This window comes from Ictidomys tridecemlineatus, unplaced genomic scaffold, assembly GCF_052094955.1.
Source record: "Ictidomys tridecemlineatus isolate mIctTri1 unplaced genomic scaffold, mIctTri1.hap1 Scaffold_42, whole genome shotgun sequence".
Classification (NCBI taxonomy): domain Eukaryota; kingdom Metazoa; phylum Chordata; class Mammalia; order Rodentia; family Sciuridae; genus Ictidomys; species Ictidomys tridecemlineatus.
The window spans coordinates 1,133,039-1,146,512 of NW_027522720.1; the positions used below are offsets into that span (position 1 = coordinate 1,133,039).

Consider the following 13,474-nt stretch of genomic DNA (forward strand, 5'->3'; position numbering starts at 1 on the left):
AGGAAATCCATATGGCGGCGACTGGATTGTGGCTCCGTGGGCGACTGCTGGCCTAGCATGCATAAGACTGCAGACTTGATCCCCAGCACCCTACAGAAAAAGAAAGGAGAGAAAAGCCATAATTCACACACCAGCTGGGTTGAGTGGCCTTAGTGCTCCTGGTTAAAACCAAAATACGACTAACTTTCCCTGAGTATTGGTGAAAGGCTGAACTCTGAGTGTCACACACTGAGATGTTTAGTAACATAAAAACAGGCCCAGGAGCAGTGTCATCTGGTAGCCCAAAAAAGCCACACCAGTTGAGGTGCTGTCAAATGTTTCGACAGCTCCTTCCTGGCAGGGCTTCTTTCCTTATGATTTTATATTTATCGCAGTTCCACATACAGAACATTGTAAAACAGCAGTCCCCTGCATTCCCGCCCCTTCTTCCCCCACTTCAGAGATAATTCCAGGTCTCTAGAGTTATTTTTGGTTTTATTACCATTTCTGAGAATAATGAGTTTCTCTTGCTCCTTCAGTGTTTATCTTCAGGTCCAATCTGTTGGTGTCTCACTATGGGGGATCAGAATTCGACTCCTGCATCCACCCTCACCATGCTTATTCTCTGGTTGTCTCCATCCTAAAATACTTGTAGTTTCGCCAAGTCAGCATTTAGCATTTAACTTTTTTTTCATGGGGGTGGGTACTAGGAATCATACCAAGGGGCTCTTTACCACTGAACCACATCCCCAACCCTTTTTATTTCTTACTTTGAGACAAGGTCTCACTGAGTTGCTTAGGGCATCCTTAAGTCACCCAGGCTGACCTCGACCTCATGATCCTCCTGCCTCAGCCTCCTGAGAGCAGGGATTACAGATGTGCCCCACCACACCCAGCTGGCATTTAACATTGTTATGAGCCACATGATATCTTTTCCTCCCCTGCAGTGGAGAGTGTCTCCACCTGTCCTTTTGTCTTTTGTGGGAATTCAGTGTCACTGTGTCTTTCGCTTTATTAGTGTACATACCCATTTTGATGAAGTGAAGCACATGATCCAGTGATTTCCTGAGAAAGGGTGCGTAGGATACAAAGTTGGGGGCTATGCATGGCTGAAAATTTCTTTATCTACCCTCACACACAATTAATACTTAAGTTGGATATCAATTAAAAATCATCTCTCTTTAGAATTAGAAATTCTAGTCTTTAGAATTCTGAGATCATTGCTGCCATATGTTCTCACTGCGAGATGCTGTTGAAGTGCAAAGCCATTGATTCTTAATCCTTGACGCATGCATGTTCTTTCTGGAAGACCATTAGGTCTTCATTTTTTTCCCAAGGCTTTTAAATCTCTCAGTGATGTGCTTTGATATAACTCTGTTTTTGTCTGTTTTATTGGGTAATCATTGTCCTTTCAGTTTAGAAACTTCAGAATATAAGAATACAAGAAAAAATTCTTTGAATCTTTCTATGATTTCCTCCCATCTGTTTTTATTCTCTTTCTAGAACTCCTTTTCTTCAGATATTGGACTCCCAGACTAGTACTTGAATTTTCTTTTTTGCAGTCGTAGGGATTGAACCCAGGGGCACTCTACCACTGAGCCACATCCCCAGCCCTTTTTATTTATCTTTTTTTTTTTTAGAGACAAGGCCTTGCTAAGTTGCTGAGGCTGGCCTGGAATTTGTGGTTCTCCTGCCTCAGCCTCACAAGCTGCTGAGGTCATAGATGTGCGTCATTGTGCCCAGCAGAGTTTTCTTTCTTTTGTCTCCTGTGTGTTACCTCTTTGCTTTTTTGTTAATTTCTGGGGAGATTTTCTCAACTTTAGTTTCCAATCTTTCTGTTGAGTTTTTGTTCTGCCTTCTTGTTTGTGTGTGTGATGCTGGGATGGAACCTGGGCCTCCCACATGCCAGACAAACTCCTTACCACTGAGCCACATCCCCAGCCCTGCTCTTACATTTTTCACTTCCAGCTCTTTTTTTACTCTCTGAATGTTCCCTTTTATTGTTATTGTTGTTGTTTTTTATTTACATCCTGTTCTTGTGTTATGGCCTTAAACATTTGAACATATCCTTAGATATTGCCATGTTTTCCCTCCAAAGTGACCATATTGATTCATAGTCCCACAAGCACTGTGTGAGAACTTGCTCTTCTCCCCATTCTTCCCAAGGAACGATTGGCTTTCCTCCTTCATGTTGATCATCTCTCACGTGCTAGCTACTCTGGATATAGAAGCAAACACAGCACTGTTCTGCCTTCCAGGAGCTCGAAATCTAGAGAATACAGATGTATTAATAGAAACTGGTAATCTTAGGTGCAAATAGGACTGAAGTAGCCCCAGAAAGGGAGTGATCTTTCCACCTGCACCTGCCCCCTGCATTTGTGATCTCCTGGGCATTGGTGTGGTCTTTCAGTGTCTTCCAGCCCAGCTGCCTGGGGGCCCATTCAACATTTGGGCCTCAGGACATAGCATCGCCCTCCTGAACTTCTAGAAAGATTTGAAGTAAGGATCTTCCTACCACTTGCGGGTGCAAAACTTTGCAATCCAAAGTAAGATCATCATTTAATCTATGTTCTTGCTGGTTTATCCTGGCAAGACTACAGGTGAGGTGCTTTTGTTTGCTTGAGTGATTCAGGCTGTTAATTAAGGCTTTGCATGATCGCCACTCCCTTGCCATGATCCTTCTCGAGGCTTGACGATTTGTTTTCTTGATCTTGGCTTTCTATTCTATAAGGAATATTAGAATTATTATTGTTACGTTTTTAGTTGTGTTAATAATGTGGTTATGGGGTTTTTAAAGACCATTTTCTTCCAGAGATAACATACTAAAATATCTGTGGATGAAATATCACAGTGCCTGGCACTGGCCTCAAAATAAAGCATGATAAAGAGAAGTGAATAAGGAGTGAATGACATAAGATTAGTCTTGAGCCGATATGTTGTTATAGCGAGTGGGGAAATGTGGAGATCTGTCATACTATTCTGTGTGGTGTTTTTTGTTTGGAGTTTTTTGTTTCTTGGTGTATTTGTTTGGTACTGGGGATTGAACCCAGGAATGCTTACCCACTGAGCCACATCCCCAGCCCTTTTTATTTTTTTATTTTGAGACAGGGTCTTACTAAGTTGCTGAGGCTAGCCTCATACTTGAAATCCTCCTGCCTCAGCTTCCTGAGTTGCTGAGGTTACAGGCATGTGCCACCATTACAGGCTCTGGGTTTTTTTTTTTTTTCAATAAGCGTGATTTTTTTTCTCTAATAAAAGTGCCATCATCATCATGATCTCTTATACTTCCAGCCTGGAATGAGACTGATCCAGCCTCTTTTGCTTATTCTTTCTCATTGCCAGCAGGGGGCAGTGGATTGCAGAGCCTGCAGCCCAGGTGTCCGGGGGGTGTGGACGCTGCTTCCCCTGAGCACTTATTTGCTTCTCTTTCACTTCTAAGGATGCCACATTGCACCGTGGAAGTAGAGCAACAGAGAGTATGTAACCTGGCTCTGAGGCTGCAGAAACTGGAGAATGGCGAGCACCTCTTCAAATTCTGTGGGTTTCCCTACGTAGTACTGTGGTTTCTGTTTATGGCAGTCATGGGCTATGATGAGGTGCTGAGTGCAATGCCAGGGACAGGGACTTGTGAACCCTGGAGACTAGCATTCACATCTTGACTTCTGTGACTTGAACCACTTGCTTAGTTTTTCTGATTTCTAATTTCACAGAAATAATTATGCCTGTCTTACTAGGTTGTGAAAATTTTAAGACGTTAAGGTTTTCCCCATCTTCCTTCCCTCACAAGCCTCTACCCCTACAGGGGTAGAAAGGAAGATTTCCTCTTAGCTAGAATTCCGCTAAGCCTGGGGAGACAGCTAACCAAAGGGGCTAAGCTTGGGGTTAGAAGACGTTAGTTTGAGGTTCTATTTTTTCGTTTCTTCATTGTTTAACCTTGGTATGTTAATGATCCTGTCTCCCATGAAACAGGGATACTAATACCCAACTCACAGGGAGTTCCGAGGCCTAAAAAGGCATCTAGGATGCTATATAAATGTCACTCTTCCTAGAAAGAAATGGAAATCAGGTATCTGTAACCAGCTCAGAGGATTATGCATCTAGTATATTCTGTTAGAGGACATGGTAGTGTATTCTCATATAGCTTGACACTCTCTCATAGTTCTTTTAAAATTTCCTGAACATTGGATACACCTATGTTCCAGTGTGAGAACAGAAATGCTTCCAAAGCTAAGCACTATTGTTTTTTTTCCCCCCTCTTTTTCCTGGGAGTTTCTTGTTTAGAAAATAATATCAACTTCTCCTAGACCAGGCTGTTAGTAGACTAGTGTCTTTCTCATCAAGGTCACAGGTCAGCAGCTGAAGCCAGCCAGCTCAATACTATAAAAGACTGTGGCCTCCTCATACCTGCCTCTCTGCCTGTCATGGTGGCAGCAGATGGTGTCACTTCTCAAGTTGGTGATGAAAAAATACAGGAAGAGAGGGAGAGGAGGGGTCAGACCCAACTCAGGTTCTGGTTTGGACGGTAGAGGCTGCTCTCTGAGCTGGAGGAGGCTCTGAGCCTGATTCTCAAAGTCTTGCTTTGTTTTCCATCTGGCTTTGGACAGTCAGACTAACTTCTGGGTCAGATACCTCTTTACCACTTCAGCTTCAAAAGATTCAAGTGAATTAACAAGGCAGGTTTGGTCTTGTTCCTGAAGAGATTCTGGAATGCCTCAGTTGATCCTCTCCAGCCCTTTCCTGAAACACAATAGAATGTCACCATTTCCTCTCTGATTTCTTAAAACTAAAGTGTTTCTCCCAATTTTTTTTTCACTTCGAATTTAAACAAAAACATGAAAGTTTTTTCTTCCAATGCTTTTTTTTTTAGTACTATATATTGAACCTTGACACTCTCTCCACTGAGCTACACCCCTCACCCTTTTGATCTTATTTTGAGACAGGGTCTTGCTAAGTTGCCAAGACTGGCCTGGAACTTGTAACACCTCTGCCTCACACTCCCAGGCACTGGGGTTATAGGTGCACACCACTCACTATGCCGTGCTGAAAGTTCTTAGAAAAAGTTGTACTTTTGCCTCAGGAGAAATTTTCTTTGTAGGTATGTCTGGCTATGGTTGGAAATTAATGGGAAGAGTGTAAGGGGCTTCCTGATTTGCTCCCTAAAAAATCTAAATATAGAATTATAGGAATATAGAGACCAGTCATCCTAGTCATATCTCTGGCTCATAGTGTTTTCTGGAAATTTTGTCTGTCAGGGACCCTTCCACTTAAGGTCACACAGAGGCCTTCCGTGTTCATTAACTTTGCTGCAGGTCACTGAAGTAGGCTGGACCTCAGCATAAGAGATGCCTCAGGAACCCTATGTTGATGGAGATTTCTGTGTTCTTCCCGGGCAAAACTTCCTTCTGCAGCACTAATCCATATCGTAATGACTAGCCTGAGCATCTCACTGCAGAGGATGGATGCTTCTAAGGGGACATTGCACCATTTTGAGCAAGGAGCAGAAGACAGAGCCAAGTTTCTCTCTCACCAGGCTCTCTTCTCTCAGAGACCATCTAAAAGTGTTCTGGGGAGTCATAGAATTCCTAAATCACTACCCTTTTCTCTAGAAAGAAAGCAGAAACAAAGAACAAGCTTAATGCATGCTCAGTAGGATCCTGTGGATTGTAAGCTCTGTGAGGTCAGAGACCACCCACCATCCATGCCAACACCCCCAACAGCTTGCCCAGTGTGCACAGCAGCATGAGTGCCCAAGGACTCTCCCACTCCCCCCACAGGCGCTGCTTCCCAAGGCTCCGCACCAGCCTGACTCTCAATGCCATGGTTCTGTTTTGCCCATTCTGGAGCTTTATGAGAATATGTGCTCTTTTGCATCTTCATTTCTCATTAGTCCTCAGAACATCAGGCGCATCATGTGGTTGGGAGTGGCAGGAGTCCATTCATTCCCATTGCAGTCTTCCCGGTGCATCCACCCTATTGTTGATGGACACTTGGGCGGTTTGCAGTCTAGGACTATGTCAGATAGTGCAGCTGTGCATGCTTTTGTACTGATCTTCTAGTGAGCATGTGCATGCATTTTGGTCAGGTGTATACTCCAGGAGAATTTCTAGGTCTCAGAGCATGTGAAGGTTCAGTGTTAATAAATAACAAATAGTTGTCCAGCTTTACAGTCCCACTAGCAGAGTTCCTGTTGCAGCACCCACTGGCTAGAACTTGATAGTGTATGTTCTTTCCAGTAACTAGGTATTGGTACCATCTTGGGGTTTAATTTACATTTTTCTGATGACGAAGGAAGTTGAGCATTGTTTGTTTCTAATATGTATATATATTTTACTTGTAGGAGGACACAATACCTTTATTTATTTATTTTTATGTGGTGCTGAGGTCAAACCCAGTGCCGCATATGAGATAGGCAGGTGCTGTCCCATTGAGCTATAACCCCAGCCCTTGACATTTTTTGTATGCTTATTTGGATATCCTCTTTTGAGAAATATCTAGCCTAGTCTTTGGCCCATTTTTCTATTGAGTTGTGTGCCTTTTTCTTCCTGAATTTTCTACATAGTCTTGATAAAAGTCCTTTATTTATTTGTTTACTGGTGCTGGAGATTGAACCCAGGGCCTCACATGCCAAATACTTGTTGTACCACCGAGCTACAGCCTACATGTCCTATATATGTTATATAGGTAATCTGAGGATTATTACTTCACCCTATTAATGATAACTTTTGGTGAAAAGAAATTCTTAATTTTGCTTAGTCTGGTTTATCAACTTCGTTCTTTATGGTTAGCAGTTTTTTTGTGTTTTGTTAGGAAATTTCAGTCTATTTCAAATACAGGGAGTTTAAGTCCAACACTTTTGTTGAAATGAAAACATTAAGTCAGAAAGGGCCCTTTTTCTAATCTGCTGGGTTTTGACCCTTTGCAAATGTTGGATCCCTTTGAAAATCTGTCTAAAACTCTGAACCCTCTCATAGAAACACATGTAACACATACATGGCGCACTTCCCTGCAGTTTCAGAGAGTTCTAACTGAGGTCCAAGCTTCCTACGGGCCCCTTTTTAGAGCCGCTAACATTTTACAGAAGAGGTAATTGACCAACAAGCGAGCGTCACGCACCACGCAGCTTGGTCCAGCCGGGCCTAGAACCCAGGTCTCTGGACTTCTGTTCCAGTACTGTTTATAACCCATTTCCCTGCTACAGTCCTTCTGAGAATCTCTGTTTGGCAGAGCCCGGAAGAGAATGTGTTTAGTCGAGGAGGTTTCTGTCCACCAGTAGCAGAAGTTGGCTGCATGGTGACGTTCCTCCGCTTTGTGTATTTACCTTAAATGTTTGAACTCCAAGGAGTCTGTGACTAAGCTTCCTGAAGGTGAGCTGGGAATTATCATGGTCTGTGCATCTGCCTCGAGCCGTGACTCAGCGCCCTGGGGTTGCTGCATTGAACTTCGCAGTGTGCAGCTAACTCCCTGCATTCTGCTCCAGTTCCTGGTTAGTTCTGGCTGTAATTTTAAAAAGCGCCTTAAGTAATAAGTTACCGGCCTCTGTTCTCAAGTGGGTGAGGTTTACCAGAATGGTTGCTCCAGGGAGAAAATTAAAAAGGGTGGAAGCAGAGAAAGGAGCTGTGAGCTTCTTGTCGGCCTATGTCAGTTCACAAGTAGTCACCCGGTAGATGGGCCAGGCCACAGGAGCCAGAGTTGTTAATAATTTTACCTGTACCTGTGGCTTTCTCCCTGTCACTGCCCACAGTAACTCCTTCAAAGGTTCTCAGTGAGCCAGGTACAGCACCATGTGCCTGTAATCCCAGTGACTTGTGAGGCTAAGGCTAGAGGATCGTAAGTTTGAGGCCAGCCTCAAGAACTTAGCAAGACCCTGACTCCAAAAAAAAAGAAAAAAAAATGGTTTTTTAATTGTTTAAAGAGCTGGAGATATAGTTCAAAAACATGTCGGATTCTAAGCAGACTAGGCAGTATACAGGAGGCAGAGCCAGATATTTTAAAGAGATCACTCAAACCCCAATACCGGGCATGTCTGGAATGAATCCTGTTACCTTGTCAGCATGCTCACAAGCACAGTGCTGGGGATGTGCATTCCAGACTCACAGCACGGTCATTGTGTACATCTAAAAGTGAAAAAGACTATTGGGTTCTTTGGGCCACATACACCCTGAATGATATCACTCTCCACATGAAGGAAGTCAAGTCCATGGTAACATCCTGGAGTAGGATCCTATCAGATCTGACAGACAAATAGCATTCCCACTTATTTTATCCCATTTTATGTCTTTGCCCTGAGCGCCACCCAGAGCAGCTCTTCTGTCTCATCATGTAGTTATGATTAAGTCATCAAGGAGTGCTAGAGGGTCAGCTAGGGGTGCTAGAGGGTCACCTAGGGGTGCTAGAGGGTTACCTATCTGAATAAGGTGCATTTGTTCTGACATTTCAAAAGCATTTATCAAGCACCTACTATGTGCTTCAGAGTGTTGTACTATACAATGGGGATGCAGAAATTTATCGGACAAGGTCCCCATCCTCAAGGAGCTCACAGTCTAGCCAGAGGGACGGGTGAGTCCTTTGATAGGCACTATACAATGGGGTAAGTGCCACTCGGGAGGTGAGCAAGCACAGGTGCATGAGACCATCTTGGCATTTCTTGGAGTAGGAATCCTCAAGCAAGTATCAAGTCTACTAGGCAGAAAGTGGTGGGAACAGCAGGTAGGCAGCATACACAGGGACACAAAAGCAGCAAGCTGAGGTGCTTGGAATATAAGCCTGAGAGGGGGAAGGAGCAAGGATGCCCAATCACAGACTTTTTTTTTTTTTCTTATATATAACTAGGGATTGAACTCAGGGGCACTTTACCACTGAGCCTTTTTATTTTATTTTTATTTTTCAGTGCTAGGAACTGAACCTAGGACATCATTCATCCTAGGCTAACACCATACCACTGAGCTACATTCCCAGCCCTTATTTTTTACTTTGAGACAGGGTTTCACTAAATTGCTGAGGCTGGCCTTGAACTTGGGATCCTCCTGCCTCCGCTTCACAAGTTCTGGGATTACAGGCATGCACTACTCTGCTGGCTGCATACAGGCTCTTATCTGTGCCTTTCTCCTTTTTAAGAGATCTACCAAATCCAAAGGCTGACAACACACTCATAACTCAAAACTTCACTTATCCCAAGGACTCAGGTTTTATTGGCATCCATATCACTGTTTCAACAGATAGATACCTAGACCAGAATCACTTCCCCCTTACCAGTCACGATAACCTTTGGTAACCTTTCACTCCCTGAGCTTCGGAGCATCCCCGTCTGCCCATCACTGCCCCACTTCTAGAAAAATCTTCCATAGAACATCCCTGAACCTCTCTGCACATCCATCCCAACAGCCTCCATTTTCTCACCCTCTCTTCTTTTCTCTTTCAGGCTTGAAGAATTCAGTGATTTACAGTTCACTAAAACTGCACAAAATGTGGAAAGGATGGCTGAGGAAAACATCCTGATTTTGCTTGCTTTTTACAAGTGTTATGTATAGATGAATAAAGTGTTTGATCCTTTTTAACAGAACAGTGTTTGTTACCTTGACCCACTGCGTGAATTTTGAAGAGACTGCTATTTGTCTTCTATTTGATTTTTTTGAAATGTATTCATCAGATATTTACCCAGGTGGGATTCCAAATATGTAAGAGGGCTGAGCAGCCAAAGAAGAGAACCATGAGTCCTGCATTTTGTAGACATTGGAGATCGGAGACACGACAGGTGATGTGTGCACAGATGGACATGCAGCCCAGGAGGATTGCAGGCTGGGTAGGCGGAGCTTGGCCTGTCTGCTTCTGTCCATAGTCTCTCTCTTGTTTCCTCTGGCTTTGCCAGCAAGAGTATTGTGTGAGGATTTTTCTGGATTAGGCTTTTTATCTTTTTGTTTTCCAAGGTGTGTGACAGAGTGACTTTCAGATGAGGAGCCTGAGACAGACACTACAGAGCCTACAGACATGTTTAGGCAACAGGACCCCCATGACAGTTACCTGGACTAACAGGATGGACTCATTCATTCTCCCCAGTCTCTTTCCATCTCTCTGCTGTTCGTCCTTCACAGTGTTGGTGTCTTACTGAAGCTGGCTTCCCTCATAGTTGTGAGAATGCTGGCAACCATTTCCAGGGCTGTCGTTTCCCTGTCCCATTTTGAGGAGACAGAAGATTCTTTTCAGGACTTATCTTAGAAACACAAGAAGGAAAACTTCCCAGCAGCCCCCAGCAAGCCTCTGTTTGTATTAATGGGCCTTAATTGAGTGACATATTCATTCCTGAGCCATTAAGTGACAGAAGGATGGACCATGCTGATGAGCTCAGGCCTGAGCTCCTTACCCCTCTCCAAGAGGCCGCTTCCCCACAGGCTCTGGGACTGCGGAGAAGGACTGGACACCTGAATAGAAACTGAGGAGGAAGGGCATCAAGAAGCAAGCCCATATCCATCTCATTACATGGATCTGTCCAGTCAAAGCTCAAGATTCTTTTTTCCTTCACAGCCATGTGACTTTGGATGAATTATTTAATCTCTCAACAGTTTCACCATCTGGGAAACAGGGATAACATTATAATATTTCATGAATTGAGAACTAAGATTTATTCATTCTTTGTCATTTGCTGCCATCATCTTTTGTACCATGGTTTTTGTTATTTTCTTCCTTAAAAAGCTAAGATGATTTCCCACTGCTTATAGGACAAATAAGAATCTTACCTGCCTTGCTGGGTGCAGTGGCACATGTCTGTAATCCCAGGAGCTTGGGAGGCTAAAGCAGGAGGATCGCAGGTTGAAAGCCAACCTCAACAATTTAGTGAGGCCATGAGCAACTTAGCAAGACCCTGTCTCAAAATACAAAAAGGCTGAGGGATGTGGCTCAGTGGTTAAACACCCTGGGAACCCTCCCCAAAAGGAAGAATCTTACCAGCCTCAACCATACCTTCTATAATTGGGCTTTATTTTACTTAAACCTTTGCCCCTGTGTCTGATACAGCTTTTTATATCCCCAAGGTAGATAACTTTGCAAAGTAGAGAGTGTCAGAATAGCAGATCCATTCTACAGATGTGGAATCTGAGACATCTGGAGAGAAGGCGACTGCCTGGGGTCATAATAGGTGAGTGACGTAGCTGGGACTTGAACCCAGCTCCCAAGCGTCTGTCCCGTGCCTTTTCCCACACACCCTGCAGCTCTCATGAGAAATGAACACTCAAGTCTTTGTGTTCCTCTGTCCCCTACATGCATTCTCATATTCCTCTTCCTTGATCCAGTTGAAAGGTACATACTTTCTAAGTTGGGAGTTATCCAACTGGTACATAAGGATGAGAGGTGAGCGTTCCTGTGGGGAAGATGGAGCCCTTTGGCAAGAAGTAGTGCTTTTTGTTACTGAAGATCCAAGAAAGAAATGTTTTCCCTCTCCAGCTGTGTCCTTGGGCAAGTTGTTTAAAACTTAAGAGCCTCAGTCTCCACATCTGTAATGTAGGCATTCTCACACCCCTCTGTCAGGGTTGGTGTTAGAATTAAGTGTGATAATTCATAATCCATCTAGTGTGGTTCTTGGTACATAGTTAATATTTCTACAAGTATCGTAGCCATTCAATTCAAATGGTGAATTTGGATAGCTAGAGGTAATCCCACATTAGTTAGAGTCCTGTTAGGAAGAAAGAAACTACCCTAAGTATATCAAGTAGAAGGAATTTAATATAGGGAAATAGTTGTTAAAATATTGAAGGAGCTAATAAGAGAGAAGGGGGGTGCTAAAGGAGGAAGAGGGGCTGTGTGCAGAGAGCAGGGAGCTGCTTACACCCCTGTGCTAGAATCTACAGGCCAACATCTAATGCTGTGTTGCTGCCTATGGTGGTTTAAAAAAATACATCCTCAAATTCTTTGGCCCTCCTTCCATCAGTATGTGGAATTTAATTTTCCTTCCTTGAATATGAGCTGGCCTTAGTGACTTGCTTGTAACAGAATACAGTAGACAAAGATATTATGTGCCTTCTTCTGAAGCTAGATCTCAAGAAAGAGAACAAAAGATAATAAACTTCAGCCTGGCTCTTGGGATGCCTCTTAACACCCTTAACAGCTTCTAAGGTTGCCATGTTATAAGAAATCCTGGGACACTCAGCCAGCCAGCTACAGCCAACATCAACTGCCAAGTGAGTGAGTGAGCAAGGCTTTGCCACAACTCCAGCCCCAGCCCCTTTTCTGCAACAGCTGGAGATACCCCAAGCAGGAACCACTTAGCCAAGCCAAATCAGCTCCCCAAAATCTAAGAAAACAATAATTCTTGAAGTCAGTAAGTTTGGGGGAGGCTTGTGGGCAGCCTTAGATAACTGGCATAGTGCCCCCACCACTGCTGGAGATGCCACTTGTCAATCACCAGTGCTTGCTGCTGCTGTTGAGTCGACCCTGGGAACTTCCCTCATCCTCACACCTGATCTGCCACTGTCTCCAATGGGAAGAACTGAATAGAAGCTGGGGACTGTGGTTTGTAGTTGCTGTTGCTGCCTATGGTGGTTTAAAAAAATACATCCTCAAATTCTTTGGCCCTCCTTCCATCAGTATGTGGAATTTAATTTTCCTTCCTTGAATATGAGCAGAACAGAGATGAGTATTAGAAAAATAGGTGTTGAGTGCAGAGACTCCAGATAACTGACATGGTCCACTCTTGTGGGGACAGCATCCACATGTGCCCTTCAGTCATATGAAGACCTCTGCCCAACTGCAGCAATCAGCCCCTTCCACCCATCATGAAGCAGCTCACCTTCACCCAATAGAAGAGGCTCTCACTCTGGCAGGAGAGAGAAGAGTAAAGTCCCTGAAGTTGAACTTCATCAATCTCTGCAATAGTAACTCCTTTTTAATTACAATCCCAGCTGGATATTATATAACCTAGAAACTGGCTAGCCACCCACACTCTATATAGAAAAATAGGTGAACAAAGAGGGTTAAAAATACATATGTGCCTGTGTGAGAGAGAGGGATAGAGTGTATACATCTACCTTATCAAGCAAGGAAGGAAATACATATTCATAGCTCATTTTAACATTGATCATGATATCCTATTGATGATTATAACATATTTCTTCCATTACCCATCCTGTGTTCCTATTGTCCTTAGCCTGCACTTCTGTTGGGCATTTCCTTACCTTTTAGAATGACCCGAGCCCTCATTACTAAAGAGCTGTCTTTATGGAGTTGCTCCAGGCTTTTGTTGTTTTTCTTCCATTGAACATGGCTCCATACCATATATTGGATAGTGAGAATTTGATTAGTTCTTACAGCATTTCTCATATGAACTCATTTATCCCCACAGTAACCTTATAAGGCATGGACTATTATTCTAACTTGACAGCTGAGTAACTGAGTCTTAAAGAGGTTAAGAAGTTTGCCCAAAGTCAGCTAGTAGCTAAGTGGTAGAGCCAAGATTCAAATCTGTGTCTTTGAATAGTCTAAATACAGTCTCAGTACTTCTAACTGCTGT

General features: G+C 43.5%; 1 pseudogene across 1 annotated transcript in view; it reads left to right on the forward strand.

Moving 5' to 3' along the window:
- LOC144373516 (phosphatidate cytidylyltransferase, mitochondrial-like) overlaps positions 1-10,587 on the forward strand; it is a 48,403-nt pseudogene extending 37,816 nt beyond the window's left edge. The window contains exons 8-10 of the transcript XR_013433170.1: positions 3,322-3,355; positions 3,419-3,516; positions 9,398-10,587. The product of XR_013433170.1 is annotated as a phosphatidate cytidylyltransferase, mitochondrial-like (transcript). The remainder of the gene's footprint in view (positions 1-3,321; positions 3,356-3,418; positions 3,517-9,397) is intronic.
- The last annotated feature ends 2,887 nt before the right edge of the window (positions 10,588-13,474 follow it).